The 12,500-nt window shown below is 29.0% G+C and overlaps 1 protein-coding gene across 3 annotated transcripts in view; it reads right to left on the bottom strand.

Annotated features, from left to right (window-relative positions):
• LOC145247917 (innexin unc-9-like) overlaps positions 1 to 12,500 on the bottom strand; it is a 601,649-nt gene that overhangs the window by 406,843 nt on the left and 182,306 nt on the right. The window lies entirely within an intron of this gene.

Below are 12,500 nucleotides of genomic sequence, written 5' to 3'. Positions count from 1 at the left end.
TATATATATATATATATGGACTAATTACGTAACTACAAACCTTTGTACCCCCTCGACGTAAATAACCTCGACAAACACGACAAGCAACAAAATCTCACCCCTACACAGTAGAGGTCCCTAGATGTAAGAAGGCTTCAACTCTAATAGTTTATTCTTCAGAACTGTTACACCCTTCCGGGTTCCTACTTTTTCAACTGTACTGACATGCAGATGTTCAAGTGTTATGTGAATAGACATCTTGCTGCTCAACTCCCTACATAGTATCCATGCAACTAATTGCCCCAATAGTAGCGCCGTACATCAAAGTAGCACTGTGCCTAGTGTGGGGTAAAAATGGAAAAAGAAAACTATAAAAACTTTCCTCATTCTTCTTCCCTAATATACTTGTCAGGCAGACCAGTGTACCAAATTTCACTTCTCTGCCTTTCATAGCAATTTCAAAATTAAAAAAAATATATATTAGGCTGCAATAAAGCGATACGCAGGGTTTATATATATATATATATATATATATATATATATATATATATATATATATATATATATATATATATATATATATATTATAGAATCAATGCTATGCATATATGAATGTTAATTCGTCAATTGTTTTCGGGCACTTAGTTCGTTATTATCGAAACGGAAATCACTCGTTCCCATGAACACTTTCTCTCGCCAAATTTATTTTCTGCCTTTCATGTACGCCGTGTTATATTTTGTATTGTTATTTAAGCTAATCACGTTATTCTGCGTGTTCAAACATCATCGTGCCTTGCTATAATGACTAACGACTTAAAAAAAAAAAACTAAAAGAAAACGTCCAATTGATTCTGTTTGTGCAGTACACAAAAAAGCCGAGATTTTTGGAGTTTATGAGATATGAATATAAAATAAAGAATGGTGTATTCCTTAAGATACGCCTATTTAATGAGCGCGTTTAATGCCCAACGGATCAATAAGATGCTTATTCAAATTTAAGTAAATTGAGCAAAGTACATAATCATATATATATATATATATATATATATATATATATATATATATATGTATATATATACGAAATTACTTATATAATTTTTGAAGCTTAATAAATCAATGGTTATAAAAGCCAAAAAGCAAGTCGAGAGTAACCATTTATAACGAACAAAACTTTGAAAGGATTAAAAACTATCAATCAAATTGGCAGAATTTAATGATGTAAAAGGATTGCTCGTCAAAAATTTGGTAACTTGAAATCAGCCATATTTTATTTAGCTCTTAGGCAGCTTAATGGTATTATGTTGCATGGATGAGAAGTTCTTAGAAAGAAACATTGTTCATTGTGTAACCTCAGATATACTTTCTTTTTGTATTTCGTCAATAAAAATAATTATAAGTTTTTCGTGCATAAGAAGAAATGGTAATAAGTCCAAGTAAAATTGATCAATGAAAAAACTTTGCACACCTTTATAAATAAAACAAAATAATTAGTTATCTTCGAAATAATTTTTTGCCCAAATCCTAGCCTTTCCTAAGTTCAAATAATTAACAGTCAATCCCTATAGTCAAGATGAGGGAGGGGACGGGGTTTTAAAAATGGTTTCAGTTAAAATTTAGTTTTAAAAATTATTCCCCCACCCAATCAAACAAAACTTTCCTATATTCAACCTTTTCTTAATCCAAGCCTTTCTAGACCGAGGAACTTGGTCTAAACTGATTTCTACCAGACCAATGGCAAAGCTCAATTTAGAGCACAGCTAGTGTAATCCCAACATAAAACATAGAATGATTTTCTGATAGCGACTAAAACACATTCGAAGATAAACAACTATAAAAGACACGTTTCAACGGAAATTTGACAGTTAAACTCGCCATCTAATGTTAATTGTTGGATCCTTGTAGATTTCACGTGGCAACGTCCAATCTAACGAACTACTAGTGAGATCTTGGAGTGTGATCTTGCACGAGTGAATGATAGCGACTAGAAATTGCGTACAAGAAGATAAACGAATGTTGACAAACACCACTACCAATAATTTCCCACACTCTTTATCTGTGCCTAAACCTAAACGTAGATTCCATGAACAAGGCCTCTTTTTTAGAACATTCTTCCGTTTGCCTGTTTTCCAGCTAACTACAATCTGATTGCATTCAAGTTCAACGTAAACAAGTTCTTGATGAACCGTACCCCTAAGTAATCTAATTTACAAAATTTCCATTACTTATGTTTATTACGCTATAATCACATTGACTAATGTATACCCATTAACCCTTATTTTCGAGTGGCCTCTGGGCCTTGATAAGTGGTGATTCCTGTGTAAAAAAAAAAGAAAAAATTTACAATCCATGGGGGAGGGAGACACAATTGTAAGTTGTGTGATCAAAGAGATGAAATGTATACGCGATTAACTCCAGATCGAATTAAACTTTAAAACTGTCACTTCAAGATGGCACATGAGACAATAAAAACAAATCTATTCTTCGCAGATAATATCGATTAACCACTATATATATATATATATATGTATATATATATATATAAAGATCGATTGGCAAATGTCATTTATTTTATCCTTTTATATATATATATATATATATATATATATATATATATATATATATATATATATATGTCATTAATCATATTCAGAGGACGCTTAGTAAGTAATCATCTTTGCTTTGTATAATTGATGAGTTAACAACTACGGAAGAAAATTTTAGAAAAATAAATGACTCGATATTCACAAGCTAAATCAACTCATAAGCAAGTAAATAGGCACAGGAAACAATATTAAGCCATGTTATGTTTATTTTAAGTGAAATGCTTCTAAGTATAGATGGAAAATAATAGAATTTAAGAGAAAACATCTATATTATCTCTGTCAGTCGTCGTCCCTATTCGATACAATCATCTAACGTATGAGTATAACATGGCTATCGACGTTCACTTGGTGTGAACATTCACTGTGCCTATTCATACTTGCTGGTCATTTGCGTAGAGTTACAGTATATGTTATCTGGATACTATTAAAAATTTCAATCGGTTTAATCGATTACATATTTTTCCTTTTGCAAGAGACCCTAACAGTTTCTATCTTAACTTTAATTTATTATTATCTTTTATCTAAACATAAACAGATATCTTATTTGAATAAAAATATCTTTCAATCTATTGATTTGGTAAAACGAACTCCAAAACGAAAAACTATTTCAATCCTAGTATATATCCTGGAGTTTGTTATGTTGACGAGTATATTTGGCGCGAGCGGGCACAAATAATGCCGACTGGGAATGAAAATCCTTGTGTACTCACACATTCTTGAAAGCCGTATTATAATTTGTATTCATAAGTTTTAATTACGAAAATTTTCAATTCGGAATAAAGAAAAACGACTTACAAAAAAGTTTATTTATATTTGACTTTAAGACGACCTTACAAGATGCTTCGCGGAGCACATATTTTGAAAACGTGTTCCAAAGATGAGAAATTATTTACATCATATTTGAATACTTGGGCCAACGTTTCATTTTTCGTTTGCACATTCGCCAATATTGCATCAGCGCTATCCTCAGTATATTTTTATAAATAAAATTTATATATATATATATATATATATATATATATGATATACATATATATATATATCATATATATATGATATATATATATAATATATATATATATAATATGTATATATATAATATATATATATATATATAATATGTATATATAATATATATATATAATATATATATATAATATGTATATATATAATATATATAATATGTATATATATAATATATATAATATATAAATATATATATATAATATATATATTATATATATAATATATAATATATATATATAATATGTATATATATAATATGTATATATATAATATATATATATAATTTATATAATATATATATGCATATTATATATATAATATGTGTATATATTTATATAATATATATATACATATTATATATATATGTGTATATATTTATATAATATATATATACATATTATATATATATAATATGTGTATATATTTATATAATATATATATATATATATACATATATATATAATATGTGTATATATTTATATAATATATATACATATATATATAATATGTGTATATATTTATATAATATATATACATATATATATAATATGTGTATATATTTATATAATATATATATACATATATATATAATATGTGTATATATTTATTTAATATATATACATATATATATAATATGTGTATATATTTATATAATATATATATTCATATTATATATATAATATGTGTATATATTTATATAATATATACATATTATATATATATATATAATATGTGTATATATTTATATAATATATACATATTATATATATACAATATGTGTATATATTTATATAATATATATATTATATATATAATATGTGTATATATTTATATAATATATATATATACATATATATAATATGTGTATATATTTATATAATATATATATTATATATATAATATGTGTATATATTTATATAATATATATATACATATATATATAATATGTGTATATATTTATATAATATATATACATATTATATATATATATAATATGTGTATATATTTATATAATATATATATATATATATATTATATATATATATACATATGTGTGTGTGTGTGTGTGTGTGTGTGTGTGTGTGTGTGTGTGTGTGTGTGTACCGGTGAAAGATTAATAATTGTGAACCTATTAATCAAGTTTTATAGGGGAAAACATAACAAAATCAAAACTGGATTTGATTTTCTTGTTTCCCCCTATGAAACTTGATTAATAGGTTCACAATTATTAATCTTTCACCATTTCTATTAATATGGCTCTAAGTAATTACGCCGATAGCGTTTATTATATATCTCCAATACTCCGAGCACTGCACATTTAAATATATTGAAGTGAGGCTTGGCTCTTTTAGACTCTCTCTCTCTCTCTCTCTCTCTGCGTACGAGGTAAGCTAAACTAATAAAGGGAACACAAAAATGTTTAATACATCCCATTCAAAACATGATATAAAAAAAAGGTTCGCCCTGTTGTCTTACCACGTTTTGGCCAACTAATCCTCTGGCCGGCTTAGGGTGGACTTGAAACCACTATCTTTAGACAATGCTCACATGGAGCTGTTATTCTTGACGTTATTCTTGATCATTTGGAGCCGCGAGTGTGGATATATACGCGGACATTATTTATTTCTATACACAAAATCTTATTGATAACCAAAGCTGCATCTCCAGTATCGGGTATGGAAAAGCCGCCCCCTTTTCCCCGATGGTTCTGCACAGTTTAACAGACAAAAACAAAATATCGGTGAATAATTCGCATGTGAATAAATAGACTCGAAACAATTTGCATGCATTTATTATATGCAATGAGCCGCGAGAACGTTGTATCGATAGTCGATAAAAAAATAACATAGCCTCTTGCAGATGTTATGATTAATTGTTATACTGTTATGCGAAGAGATATATGTAAGTCTGAATTAGAGATATTGGCAAATATTTTTGAAATGCTAGACCGTGTTTAAACATGGAATTATCTTTGGGAAAAGATATTAATACTGTTAATTATTATATCTCGTTAATTGGCCGTGATATAGTAGATAAAGTTACGGATTAACAACCTAGTGGTGCCACATTAGAACACACACGGTCCTATGGTATTTTCTTTTATTCATACACTAGCCTGGGTGCCTGGCGTTTCCTGAGTATTTGTAAGTGTGTGTTGAGAAAAAAGAAAAGAAAATCGCTGTAGGCAGACAGGCTCGAACTCGTACCGCTAAGGAGAAAAAGAACGTGACCCCCCATAAAAAAATATGGAGCATGAAATATGTATTCTTGCCAACAGTACGAGTAACGTTTTTTTCGTTTATTTATATATTTTTTTGCACTTTTTTGAATTTACCAGTCAGTGAGAGACAGTAAAACAGTTCCAATACACCAAACGAAAAGAAAACATAAATATTGAAAGGAATGCTACATTTATTGTTAACACAACTATATATATATATATATATATATATATATATATATATCACATAATATCAAAAGATGGCGGAAGTGAGGAAGCATGGCTTCGGAAGTCTTTTTACCCGAATACGATGTTTAGCATTTTAAATATATACCTTTTGTTGTAAAGATCTAATGGAGAAACATCGGAAGAAGTTGGTGGAGACAGGATATTTTTTATGGACACAAAATTGCTTTCACACTAACGAAACAGCTGTAGTATAAAAAAATCCAGAAAATAAACGAAGGCTATCAAAAATAAAACGTGTGTGTAAACACGTTTTTAAGTATATTTCACCTTTTAATAATACCGATCCTTTAATTTATAAAACCAAATACGATTATGGAGCATAAAACCAATAAATGACCAAAGTCTATATTCCAAAATTAAAAATGCTGTTCATCTTACAATTTGTTTATTTAAGTATGCTGACAAGAATTTTGCCTGTCAACGTACTTAAAGCAACAACATATTGAACTTTGAAATATAGGTTTCAGTCATTTATATGTTATATAAACATATGTCATATATATAAATAAATATATATATATATATTTATATATATATATATATATATTTATATATATATAGAGAGAGAAATAAGTAGAAATAGATAAGTGCATACATGCATGTATATATGTGTACGAATAGATATGTATATATATATATAGGTATACGTATTTGAAGATATGTTTCTCATTAAAATCAATGTAAAACGAACAATTGCAAATATGTGGCAGACATATTGAAAATATCATCTTTGTTGTAGATCTTTCTCTTTGATTTTTATTGTTTTAATTTTGAAGTTGCAATTTTTTCTGAAAGTTTAATGCCGTTCTTAATCCTGTTTGTTCGACTTGTTTAAACAGCGACTGTTAGTGATGTAGGAGTAAATATTTCATCGTATATTATTTTCTATAAGAGGTTAGACGTTAATAACTATCCGGAGATATATATTACACACACACACACACACACACACACACACACACACACACACACACACACACACACACACACACACACACACACACACACACATATATGATTACTTAATTTAATCACATATACGAAGCTTTAAATTCATGCGTAAACTTAAATTATTTACTTCAACAGTTCTCAATACGTAGGTAGAGCTACGTAGTAAGTTATACGTTGCCATATATATTTTATAGCTTACTATGTATATATATATATATATATATATGTATGTATATATACATATACACATATAAAGCATATGCATATATGTATATACCTATATATACACGTATACATAAAACTTGTATATATATAAATGTACATACATATATATATATATATACATATATATGCACATATGTTTAAATACATGTACTGTGTGATTAGGTGTATATATATATATATGTATATGTACAGTAAATGTTAATTTTATATTCGCTACTGAAGAAACGTGAACCAACTAAGGACGACCAAAATTATGATGATACATACATACATACATACATACATACATATATATACACATGTATATCTGCTCATATATCTTATATCGTAAAATTTTCTTTATACTCGCTACTGAGAAACGTTAACAAACTGAGAAAACAATGATTACGTATATATATATATATAAATATATATATATATATACATACACACACATATATATATATATATATATATATACATGGTGATTGCTACTTATTGAAAGAAATTTGCCATCGCTTCAGTAAAGCGTTGTGCGTCTGTATACACATAGGTGACTTTTTAATGCAGTTTATCTTTACATGAAAGTACAAATATGTGACATAAAAAACTTTCCTTCTTGTAAATGTGATTGCATGATAATATTGTGAGTTCTTGGATGTCGTCTACGGCCACTTTTATATTTGACCACAAATATGACAACTTAATGTTGGCGGATATGCTGTAAAATCCTCCTTATAAGACTGTCGTTTATATATATATATATATATATATATATATATATATATATATATATATATATATATATATATATATGCACACATTATATATATATATATATATATATATATATTTATAATCATTGTCTTTATTTTCTTTAATTTTTCACGTTCCTTCAGTTTTATGTATAAGATTTATGTTTACCATCTGTCTTCACGATGTATTGATCAATCGGACAAGAAAATGCTTTTTGTAATCGTTATAAGACGTCACTTCCGGGTAGATGTGTAATTTAGATCGCTCATATATAAACGTGGAAAAAGATTAGACTGCAGCACTGTTGAAATGTATATCTTCACATTTGTGTCTCAAATGGTGTTATCATTAAACTGACCCATTAAATCCTAAACACAATCAACCGCATTTCCCTTTTCGATGCAGGAAGACAAATAGTGCCGTGACTTACTTAGAATACATCGCATCAGTGACAGCCATAAACAATTCTGTTTAAGTCTAAGACAATAAAAACTATTTCCTAAAAAGCGGAGACGCTGCATTGGGTTTCGTTTTTATTTATTGGTTGGCCTACACACAACCAATTACTTTCACTAAAAGCATCTATTTATGCAAATCAGCTTTATATATTCACGAATTGCTCAAATAACCGAGAATATATCCCCATTTATTTCTGAACGCTAGTCTACTATGAGCCAACAGTTGTGCACCCATCAACCTTATAATTTCTATCAGTCATCCATGTACGATGCGTATATTACATTATAAAGTTATATAATATGCTATTTATCATGCTCCTCAACCAGTAATAAGAAACAATGAATACATCTCTAAAGGTGATTGCATGTATAATTGTAAAGCATAGGATGCGCAATCTCAAACAGCATCGCTTGTAAATTAGACTCCAGTGACAAGAAGAGGTGCTGGAAAATTGGTAACAATGGCGTGGTAAACGGAGAACACATAACACCTGGTATTTTTAAATTGTCACCCATGTAGTGATGGCCTGTTTAACTTCCGTAATCACACGGGAACAGTGCTCAATACGTCGGCAGATTTTAGTAGTAATATTAAAACATAGGTATGGCATGTGAGCTGCACACAGGCGTTTATGTTTTATTCCGCTAGGAAATAATAATCCTAACTGACAATTAGACTGATATATTCCCTCGGTAATAAAATTATAAATAGGCTACAGTGAAACGTTTATGTTTTATTCCCGTGGGAAATAATCCGGCTGATCGACAATTAGACATCTCACTCGATGTTAGTTCAACCATTTTCTACCATTCCTGAATAGCGTTTTGATTATTTAGAGAAAGAAAACTGATTCTAATTTTGAACGTGATTATGTAATTAATTATACCTATTACAAACACGTATGTAAATTACATGACAAAATAATGATTCTCTTTACTTCTTTATGCGAATGTTATCGTGATATTAGGCTTACTTTACATTAGAAATTGATTGTTATGACAATAGATTTGAATTGTATGCTTTTTGTATTTTTATGACAGTAAGTGTATATATATATGTATGTATATATATTTGTATATACATATATGTATATATATGTATATATGTATATATATGTATATGTATATATATGTATATGTATATATATGTATATGTATATGTATATATATGTATATATATATGCATATGTATATATATGTATATATATGTATATGTATATATATGTATATGTATATATATGTATATATATGTATATATATGTATATGTATATATATGTATATGTATATATATGTATATATATGTATATGTATATATATGTATATGTATATATATGTATATGTATGTATATATATATTTATATGTATATATATGTATATATATTTATATGTATATATATATATATGCATATGTATATATATGTATAAGTATTTTGCTTGAAATATTGCTGGTAAGCAAATAAATAAGTGTATAAAAGGCTGATTTGTATATGTGATTGATTTTGACATAAACGTACGAAAATTTTTATAATCTTCAAGACCTTTGTTCGTTTGTGTGTTTTTGTTCATACGTCATAGCACTTCAATACTCAATTTGCAACATTGATGTGGCCTTTTACATTTATATATATATATATATATATATATATATATATATATATAAGTGCTTATGTGTGTATCTGTCTGTCTGTATACATTTCCCTACCAAATTACTCTGTTAATTTTCAGTCTACAAGTTCGAGATTTGACAAGCGGGTATTTAGATCTGTGAAAATCTTTTTAATCGGTTTTCGGCGATGAATTTGGCCGTCTAGGAGTCATTTGTACCTTTGAAAATTCAAACAAACTCCTCCGCCTATTTTGAGTATTAATTAATATATGTTCCTTGGACATGGATCTAACTTTTTCACTTGATTTGCGCCTAAAACAATAAATGTTAAGAGATCAAAATTGGAGTCAAAGTTTAAAGAAATTTTTCCTCCCAGCCAATTTTTGGTCTAAACATTTGAAATTTTACATAAAGTGTATTCAGACATAGGGCGAGCTTTTTAATCGGGTTTTGGCCAAAAATTTGTGCTACCAAGGGATCAAAGTTCAGAAGATTTTATATTTGCACTCTCTAACAAACTATTTAGCCAACTTTGGATCTAAAAACTTAAAATTTTACATAAATGGTATTCAGACATACAGCAAGCTTTTTAATCAGTTTTGGGGCGAAAATCTTGCTGCCAGGAGGTCAAAGTTGAAAGAGTTAATCTTTACAGACTTTACCAAAAACATCCGCCAATTTTGGGTGTAAACACTTGAAATCTTAGATGTAGGTTACCTGCACATGAGTACAAACTTATATATATATATATATATATATATATATATATATATATATATATATATATATATATATATATATGCACATAAAGTTATGAACAGTACATAGGGCCCGAGCAAAGCTGGGCTGAACTGCTAGTATATATATATATATATATATATATATAGATAGATAGATAGATAGATAGATAGAGATAGAGAGAGAGAGAGAGAGAGAAAAAGAGAGAGAGAGATGTGAACACTTTGACATAGATACAGCAAAATATGAAGAATGCCAAAGAAAAATAGGAAACAAAAAGGATTAATATTAGAGCCAACATCATCGTGATCTGAACAGTGAGGAAAAAATGGAGGATAGAGCATTCAGAATGAAACGCGGGAAAGTGAAAGGATGGGTGGAGAAAAATTGAAAAAGAACAAGTTAACAGGCAAAGAAGAGCACGAAAATAGAGAGAGGGGGGGGCTTTAGGTTTTGTGCGATTAAGATGAACACTCCAGCGCATGTGTTTCAATATTACAAACTTTAAGCGCAAAACAAGAAGAAAAAAAAATTGTTCATTTCTCCTTAAATCCTATTTTTTAGCTTCGGATAATGGGTACCTGATTTTAATTTAGAATTTTCTTTCTATTCCCGATGAACCACTTGATGGAATACTGTTTTAATGAAATAATAAATTTAATGAAAAACAAAATGAAAATAGGCAACAAAAAATATTAATTGCTACCTTAGTTCGTGCAAGGTCGAAATCCCCTAGACGTTTTCTCATCAACTCTTTCTTGATGTTTATATTATTTAATCCATTGCTTTTATTGCTTAGCATAAATTGGCTCTCTCTATCGCTCTAAACACTTTCTCACACATGAGGTTATTCCATATCTCTTAAAATCTACTATCAGACCACGTATGGAGTACTTTTGTCGTTATTAGCTTTTGAAGGTTCTTGATAAATTCCAGAGACTTATCTGTAATTTGATTGGTCCAAACACCTACTTCATTGTAACCCCTCTCACATACGTGGTGTTGCTAGTCTCAGCCTTTTTTTTATAAATATTATGATTTTTTTTTTTACTCAGAGATCACCACTTATCAACGTCCGGACGTCATTCGAGGATAAGTGTTATTGAGTGTACAGTGGTCAATGGGATAATATAGTAATCGTTATTAGTGGAAATTTACTAAATAGGAATACTAAAGGGGATGTTTCATCAAGAATGTTTACGTGGGACTTGAAGACAACCAAATTGTAGTCAGATGGAACACAGGCAAACGGAAGAGAGATCAACAGGCGTGCAGTTCTAAGAAAGAAGCTTTGCCGATGGAATCTACGTCTAGGTTTAGGCGCAGGTAAAGAGTGTGGAAAGTTATTGACAGTGGTTTCAGTTCGACGAGTGTTTTTCATGAAACTTTGGTGAGGAGAGATCATAGATTGGAGCTCAGACGAGCACTTGCAATTGAAATAACGATAAAGCAAAGACAGACTCGCAACGTCTCTTCTGTGGGAAAGAGGTTGCAAGGAAGAGAAAAGGCATCCTTCACTAAGCTACGAAGGCTATTTTGAACTCTGTCAAGACAGGATAAGCTGCTTCTAGCAGCTCCTGTCCAGATGTGGCAACAGTACTCCATCATTGGTGGTACCTGGCTTTTATATAGGTAGAGAATTGCATCAACAGTGAGATATCTCCTGGAGCGGTAGAAGGACCACGCAATTTTTCCAGCAACCTTGATT

The sequence above is a fragment of the Euprymna scolopes genome, chromosome 26, assembly GCF_053919585.1.
Source record: "Euprymna scolopes isolate OS-2025 chromosome 26, ASM5391958v1, whole genome shotgun sequence".
NCBI classification, from domain to species: Eukaryota; Metazoa; Mollusca; class Cephalopoda; order Sepiida; family Sepiolidae; genus Euprymna; species Euprymna scolopes.
This window is presented reverse-complemented; position numbering and strand designations above follow the sequence as displayed.